Here is a 9,141-nt window from a genome sequence, read left to right as displayed (position 1 = left end):
GGGCCTCTAAGTGCTCATGAATGGTCCTAATGAGGGTAGGAAATGGAGACATAAAGAGGGAATGGGTACACTTTTCACTTTAGTCTGACATACCGTTGCTGCCCCCTGAAGCCCTTGAGGGGGCATTTGGAGAGGGTGCGACCATGCTTAAAGTTCTCCACCTCCTCCTCGGGCTAATTGTTGAGGCTATCGACCTTGGAAGGTGGAGAGAATGAGGGAGGGAGGGAAAATTGGGTGAGGGGGTCGAGGTGGCTTGCAGTTCATGCCGGTTGCTTGACCCGTGGAGAATTTATTCCTTCCTCGCCGCGGCCCACACGTTGTGTTTACCGTTTACATGTGACTATTTTGAGCGTAAGAGACGTCGAAAACGAGAGTGGTGCAAATCAAAAGGCGTCAATGGATGTTGCATCATAACTGCTGGAATCAATCACTCCTGTTTCAGGCCTCATGTTCACCCCATGTCATTGATTCGGCGCACACACAGGCGCTATTGAATCCATGCCAGCAAAAAGGTGAGGATCTCATCCATGCACACAAATAAACATCCCCATCACCTGCCCCCTGACCTGACCCTGATCCATGTTAGACAAGTTCGCCATCCTGTTCCTCCTCAGTTCCCAGTCAATGGGTGTCAATATTCCGGATTGGCTGGGCGACAGGGGCTATAGAAGGGGAGTCGATGAGGGGGCTGATAAGCAGGGAGAAGCTGCTTTGTTTTAGTAATGACGGCTTAAACTGATGCCCACGGCCCCGGCGTTAACCCACGGCCTCGCCTCAAGCAACGAGCTTCCATCAATGATAGGACACTCCACCCACACGCACCCCATACGTGTAAGGTTCAGGACTGTCATTTTTTGGTTTTGACTGTTTGTCACCTCGTTAGTTTCCGGCACTTTAAATACAGCTTCAGAGCATCCTCTCAGCATCAGAGGCTGAGCGGGGAATTTATTTCCTAACGCTTTTTACTTTGAGGAAATTAGGAATACACGGGTTTTTGGAACAGTAAAAATCTTCTTATTTTTTTTTCCCAAGCTGAGTAATTGGCAGCTTAATGGCATTTTCTAATGTTACATTAATATTTTAACGATTTAACACTCTTGAGTTCTGCAATGCAATATCCAAAGTTCATTAGTAGTAAATCATATCTCATTACTGATGGTGCTGTAGTTACTGAAATTGTAAATCTGATTTATATCTCAGAGCGAAATGCATTATGGAGGCAAATCAGGGATCTACCAAATGTTTTATCAGGTCCTCCTGGGACTGAGCATACTGTACAGCTCAAGTGTGCACATCCACATGCATATCCTCTTACCAGGCACGCACACACACACACACACACACAGGGAAATGTTAGATTACACATGAGGAAGCACGGGGAAAACAAGAGAATATATGTTTTTGTCTCCAAAGCCATCGATTCAGACTTGTTTTGTGTCTGCACCCTCGTCTGCCTCGCCGCACACTGTATACTCGCACAGTCAACAGAAACAACAGAAACATGCCACGCCACCGCTTTGTTTGCTTTCTTGTTTTTAACCAATTTGTCGGTCGTTCAGTGAGTCAGTTTTGCTTTAAAACAGCAATTCTGGGACTCTACTGCTGCTGAATTTCAAAAATCACCTTTATTAATGCTGCAGGTCGGGGGGGGGGGGGGTTGCACCATTACGTTACACCTTTAATTGACTCATATACTTGTGTTTACAGTGTTCATTTTACAATATGTAGATATGGTTTACAGGCAGGAAAAACACTGATGACATAAATCACTTCAGTGTTAAAGAAGTCTGCTGTGCTGCATTTATTGCATCAATATGTGAGGTGGTAGAAAATAAAGGAGTGGCGTATTCAATGGATCATTGCCCGCGTTAACATTTAGCATAAAGGCTGCTCCACCATTGCTTTGGCCACTTGATGTACTGTATGACTACAAACAATAACCTTTTACTAGAAAGCCCTCCTCCTCTCCTATGACGGGCTTTTTATGGGTGACAGTAGCACTATACCTCCGCAATTACTTTTCAATTAGCGCGATGAACATTTGCGACACTGCGGCGCAATTATTTTATAGCCCAGTGTCTTAGCCCATTAATGGTGCTACCAACAGCACAGGAAGTGATAAACCATCTGGCTGGGCTCCCAAAGAGATAGAGCACACTTAATGGAGTGAAAAAGTAAAAGCAATTAATGTCACATTAATATAATGATAATAATGCCTTCCCTTGCAGCTCTGGCAGTCAGAGCCGGTCTCAGGGATGGGGCATTCATGGGCAACGCCAAAGGAGAGGAGAGGGATTCTGTTGGGACCTAAACAGCCTGCAGGATGGGGGGGGGGGCAAGCTGACTGCCCCTGCAGCTGTAAAATGAACGGAACATTGCTCAAGCCAGGGAGGGTGACTTAAACGTTTAACGCTGTCAGACAATTAGTGGCCCAGACACAATACCCTCCACGGCATGTTTTGCAAGTTTTCTGTGTATGACAGCGTGCCCTGTTTCTTTAGGGGATGGAGGGGTAGTGGTCATCGGGCCATTCAGGTGACCCTCAGTCCAAACAAAGTGTTTTCAAATGCTATATAGCTTCCCATCCTATTCTCATGCAGTTTGTGCTATTATTTTATTTTTGCCTATTCTCTTGTTTGCTCCTTCGTATTAGGTTGGATTTGTCACTCTCTGATAATAGTAGCAGCGACAGGCTTGGATTGTGCAATAATATGTTTTCAATTGAAGCCGGAGCAAATCAGACATCTAACTGGATTTCAAGCAGAGAATGAAGATCAATTTACCAAAAAGAAATATGTTGCAAAACGGCTGTGGGTGTGAGTGATCTGGTTGTTGTGTTTGTTTCTTTGTTTCTTTGTTGACATATGTCTGTGATAATTATCTTATTATCTGAGTTGTAGCTTTAAAAAAAAGGTGTTGGGAAATGTGTGTGTGTATTGATCTGTGTTTTGATGATGATTGATAGGTTTAAAAACTGATACCTCCACAAACGGATCCCACACTTTGACTGCTCCGGCTGTCTCTCCGGACACTTAAAGGTGACATTACTTTGTCTTGGTGTACGTTAGCATGTATACTTGCATAAGCTGTGTGTGAGTATGCCAGTATGTGCACATGCTCAAAATAGTGTGTGTGTGTGTGTGTGAGGGGGTTGTACGTGTCTGTCTCAGGAGTAGCTTCTCTGTCCTATCTCCTGACCCCTCTGTGTTCCCGCCGCCCTGCTCTGTTTGTGTTAATTCCTCTACATCTCCAGGGTGGCTTACATTAGAATATCTTAACCACTGGGCTGCATTAGCATAGTGTGATGGATGCTGCTGAATCTCCATGCCAGATAATGTCCTCATTTTGCATTTTAAACTAAGCTACGCTATGGACGTGCTATCCATTTTCACAGGGGGAAATTAGGTCCTGGTGGGAAAGCGCTTGGCACTCTGTCATCCCGAGCAAAGCTCCTTGCCCAGGTTTTATGACACCTCCGGGGCACCATACAGAGACAGGTTGAGGGTCATTGTCTCGCACCGGTCAGCTGTGATGTCTCATAAACAGTTGGCAAACTTGGGAGTCAGTTTACTCCACTTGTTTTATAAAAGCTCATTAAAGTTGCGGATTGAACGCTTGTGCAGTTTCCTCCTGCAATATTCATGTGTCTCTCCGTGTCCGCCAGTCTGTCTGCAACACACGCCACCTTTCCTCTCATGGAGTTACTTTCAAATGAAGCGTGATAAATGGTGCATAATTTTCATTTAAATCTGTAGAGCCCAGCAGACGACTTACGTGCATATATGTCTCGGGGCAGCCAGGCTGCCCCGGCTGTGAAGGAGTGTTGATTTCCGTTACAAGGCTGTCGCAGCACCCGGCAGCTGATCAATAGGAATAAATCAACAGGCTCCATTGTGTGACATGAGATAGTTGTACATTTATAAGCCTCTTTTTGAGATAAGATCGCAATTGCTTGCATGACGCATGCTGACAAACAAGCTTGTGTGCAACCAAGTCATAGATGACCCCCGCCCCCCCAACATATCTACACATGGCTTCCACATACAGGTTATTATTTGTGTAATTATTGACAGATAAAAAGGTCTCATCGACAAATGGCAATCTTGAAACGTAATCGCACTACGGAAACACAGTAAAATGGGAATGCTATATATATCCAAGCCTTGATTGGTCATCTCCTTGCTTTCACTTCACACAAGCATGAACGGCATTGCTGTGCAGCCCAGTAATCCTCTAATGTTCTGCATAATTACGTTTGACTGATTATCATTCTTTTATGTGGCAATATAAGCTGGGAGTTTTGACTCTTATTATGATATAAGTCCTTGTTCCGCTTCATTGATCCTGATTTGATACCAATGCCTCTGTTTCTGTTTATTTTCTAATTAAATATTAGCTTTAACCTCCTTGGGGGGGGGGATAATTAAACAATTACACCCCCAACCTACCCGCCCATTGACCGCTTCAGAATGTGATCAAGTGAGACTCGAGCTTTAATTAGATGCTTGGACATTAGTGGGCTTCTTTTTTTTCAGGTTGGGGAAACCAGGCAGGATGCTTTCAACACTGAGCACATTGACTGGGCTCAAATTACATCCGCCTTTAAGTAGTGGATTGATTGGGGAAGGAGAGGCTGTCTTTACGAGCTAAGTGTTTCTGGATAAAGCTGCAGCGCATACCTCCTCTCCTGTTCTTTCGTATGGCCCATAAAGAGAGCGCCCCTGGAATGGAGTGTGGAGTATTTGAAAAACAGGAGGGATAATTCAACAACACAAGTGTAGGTGGAACGGAGGGGGTGGTGCACTGTACCAAAGGCAGGATGTCTCAACACAGAGAGAGAAGTGTGTGTGTGTGTGTGTGTGTGCGTGTGTGTTGGGAAAAGGGGGGATTTGAGGTGGAAAGCAAAAGTGCCACTGCACTCTCTTTCTATTTCTCCACAGATGATGGATAGCATCAGTGGGAAGAACAAAACCAAGCATTCCTCATGCTGTCACCACAATGAAACAGGGACATAACAGGATTTGGTCACAATGCGAGCGGAGCACTTCAGAGAGATGCCAGGCCATCATGCCACTTCTACTGGAAGTCAAAGACTCCATCCATCACGCGCGGCGTCCCCTTAGCGTATGACTGGGGCTGGTGCCGCTGTCTTCCCCAGGACTTCCCAGCCTAACTTATGAGCATGTGCAATGAATGTATTGTTGTTGTTGTTGTTGTTGTTGAGCAGAGACGTGAGAGAATTGTTGTCAGTCCTCTCTATAGATGGGGCCAGGGAGCAGCAGTAACGGGAGTTTCTACTGCATCCAGAGCTGAAAGAGCAGCTAGATTAACTCCTGCTGTAACATGAAGCCCAGTCACACAACATAAAACCAGGACTGAGGGGGGAGGACAGCATTTACAATCACCAAGTGATAAACAGGATTGTGTAATTCTCGTATATGTGATAATACGAATACTCTACGACGAGGGGGCGGGGGGGGGAGTCATGGGGTAACTAGAAAATGAGAGATTGGAGGAGGGGGGGAGAATTGAAGGGGAAGTTGCATTCTCAAAATTAAAGATGTAGCCTATTAGTCTGTGTTTGGTAGCTGAGCAGGCGCCCATGCCTAACACGGCTACTAATAGGAAACGATGTGTGGAAGTGTATGATTTATGGTTGCACGCAGGCAGGGGTGGAATAATTTGGTGCAGAACGGGTACTTACTGAACGGCAACAACTCGGCTACTTGTCCGTACTTTCTGGTGATAAATTAGCTCTTGTTTAAAGTGGCCAGAGACCCATTTTTCACTTTGATTACTACACTTGATATCTCTTTCTTTCTTATTCTCTCTTTGTCAGCATCGCCTCTTAGCATTTTTTGTGTATGGTTTGGTGCATATATAGTAAATGTGCTTGTGTGTATTCATCCCAGCTGTTGAGTCCTTAACCTCTCGGTGGCTGGACGCTACAGCGGCCTCCCATGTAAAAACAAGGCAGTGTTGTTAATTGCGATGAGACCCAATGTGGGCAGAATGACATGGCTTCTCACAATGAGCTGTCCGGCTGCCAGCTGGATGCGGGGCTCCTGTCAATCAGCAGCCGACCCTTTCCGGGACCTTCCCCTGCTCGGGCAAGGTTCCCATTGATCCCTCCGTCGCCCCCTGACAGGAAGCAGCATCAGTGTGAGAAATAAGCAGGTGAAATATTAAGTTATAAGTCCGCTTCCAATCAATAAGCAGAGCCTGGAGCGGGAGGGCCAAGTCCCCATGGCGGTCTGCGGATCACCCCAAAGACCTGCAGGCAGAGCCGAAATCCTCTCTCTGCTCCCTGACTGATGCTGTCACACCGTGTCCACTGCCAAGTCTTGTAGTGATAGCTGGCACCCAGTCTTATTGTCCTCTGTTTGGCACCAGCGCTGTAGCCCAGGCAGAGCTGGACACTCTACAGACAGCGTAAATAAAACATATGAGAGCTGTAATGAGAAAAGAGCAGCAGGGCCAACAGAGGCAGAGAGCTGTGTCTATTGATACAGACAGATACACAACTCAAAGGGAGTCCAGTGTAAGACCAGCTGCAACAGAGAGCCGTAGAGGCAACAGCGCCACCCTTAGTTTCCACTGGGCGCTGCAGCCGCTCCGGACATTGATGACACATCTGCATCTGCATCTGTCTCAATTCCATTGTCCAGAGGAGTCTGTTTGAATCGGCGAGTCTTCAGCCCTGGGTTTGCAAAGCTTGGCAGGTGTCAGCGATTCGCTTGGTCCGTCTTCTATGGACAGAACAAGTGAGGAGGTGGTGTCAAGACCCTGTCAGCCCCGTCCCTCTTAGGCCTGGAGGGGGCAGGGACACGGGGGCAGCAGGGCAACTCGGACAAGGCCCGATCACTGGGGCCTGCTCCTCCAGCCCCCTCTCCAGTCCCCTTCCAGCTATCTTCCGGCTGGGGGACATGCACCCCCAGCAACCCACCGCTGATAAAAATGTTAATGCAATTAACAGATAATGACTGTTGTTTTAAGCTGTCAATACTCAGATTGGAGCTGCACAAAGTCACATTCAGATATCTGCCAGCCATTGTAGAATTCAATTATTTCAGCAACACTACCCCCCACCTGTCTGCAGTTACTAAGCTCCACCTCGCCACGGCAGGTCCTCCTCTACGTGCTTTTATTGCATAGATGCACACGTCTAATCGTCTTCATTTGTTATTGGCAGGCTTTCCCCTGGCTTGGTGTTCAAACAGTGGCTGGCTCTCTGGCCAGCCACTGTGAACTTTCATATTCATCCATGTCTTCTTCCTGCTGCTTTTAGACCATAAATCATGCGAATGAGGCAGGCAGCCAGAGGGTTCCTCTCACCTCGGACAGCACATTGGACCCAGACACACCCAGCCAGCCGGCCAGCCACAAGACGAATGTTAGTAACCAAAAATACAACGCCTATCAAGACATGGCCAGTGCTGCGTTGGACATTGGCTGACTGACTATTGTGGTATTTTAATAAGTATCAAGCCCAAACAAGATTAGGCACTTCCAGTTTACGAAAATGTCAGTGAAGGCAGCGCTATCACTCATAATAAATGGGCTTATGCAAACACTGGTTTCTTTTTGCCATGCATAAGAGCTTGTTTGGTGTGCACGGCTGTGATGCTGTATGCTGATATGCAATTATTCTAAAGAGTATCAAAGTTCAGGTGTGAGTCTACCATCTCGCTGAAGCAGTGGGAGGATGTTCTGAGCAGCTGCAGATTACCGCAGGAATATTCCATGAATAAAGAGAAAAAACTTGGGAGATAAGGGGTAGCCTGAAAGTATGATAAAATGCAGTCCGTAATGGATGATTCTCCGTATATTCATATTTTGTTTCTCGCCGTTCCACAGCCGATATGAGTGATCATTCTGAAGCTCTACCCTTTGCTAACGACACCAGGCTGGAACTTTGATCAGTCCATCTCAAGTGTTTGTGCTCCCGCTCCCTAATTAACCCAGTTTGTATGTGCTAATGACACCTAATTATCATTTGCGTAACAAGATGGTTGTCATTGGTATAATGAGAAAAACGCCTTCAAATGTTGCACCGCCTATGAGCAGCTTTCTTCCGTTATTAGCAGAGTGTTCATGCAATCACATCTAATTGAAGCATTAATGAAATCAAAATGCTAAGTAGTGGGAGTTTTTGCTAAAGACGCCCATTCCCCACCATACAGGTACCTACTACAGGTACCTATGAAACCACAACACACACCCCCAGCACCATACACCGACCCTGTCACCAGCATCCGCCTCAGAAGAAGAGCCAATCAGGGACGATTGGCTCTTTAGCTGACTGGTGAAATCAGGCCCTTCCCTCTCACTGCTTCACTGTTAATTGCCATGCACAAGATGGTGGGAGGGCCGCTGGCTCTTGACCTTGTCCACCCGTCAATATCCACACAACCATGGACGAGATTTCAGGTGACCAGACAAAGAGAATTATCGGTAGTCAGCAGCTCATCTGTGTTCATTGTAGGGAGACATGATTGGATTTAGTTATGAAGTATTTATTTAAATCAGACCAGAGGCGTGACATCTTCTGTTCTCTGAGAGACACGCTTGTATTTGTAAGATGATCAGGAACTTGATTCTCATTTTATTTTCAATGTGGGGTCTTCAGATTGAGGCTCTGGTATTAATATACTGTCCTCATAAATAATCTCGACTAAGGTGAAAACCTTCCCTTTCTTCCTCTCTTTCGCTTGTTTTGTGCTTCTGCCGACCAAACTGAAAAGAATGGGTATAATTATAGGTGCATAATTGCGATGTAATCACCTATAATAATAATGTATGTCCAGAAAATACTTCAAAGCTGAGAAAACAAAGAAATTCCCGAAGTGGAGGAGCTACATCTGTTGCTCCCATTCACATCTCTCTCCCGCCTCTCTCAGCCTCAGAAGGATGATCCATTTCTCTCCGGAGCCTTTGCATTCCATTTCTCCTCCTCTCAATCTCATTTCATACCCCAGTCATTACGTCTCTCCCCCCCCCTTCTCCCCTTCTGTTCCTGAACGGGACCCATTGGCCCTGATTAATCTGCTGCATTTGACTTAATGAGGGGTCATTCACATATCTGATCACAACGGCTACGGGAATCAATGATAGATGGCCACTTGGCAGAAATTCTGAGGT

This window comes from Brachionichthys hirsutus, chromosome 18 (assembly GCF_040956055.1).
Source record: "Brachionichthys hirsutus isolate HB-005 chromosome 18, CSIRO-AGI_Bhir_v1, whole genome shotgun sequence".
Taxonomy (NCBI): Eukaryota; Metazoa; Chordata; class Actinopteri; order Lophiiformes; family Brachionichthyidae; genus Brachionichthys; species Brachionichthys hirsutus.
The sequence above is the reverse complement of the archived record's forward strand: the minus strand, read 5'-3'. Positions refer to the sequence as shown.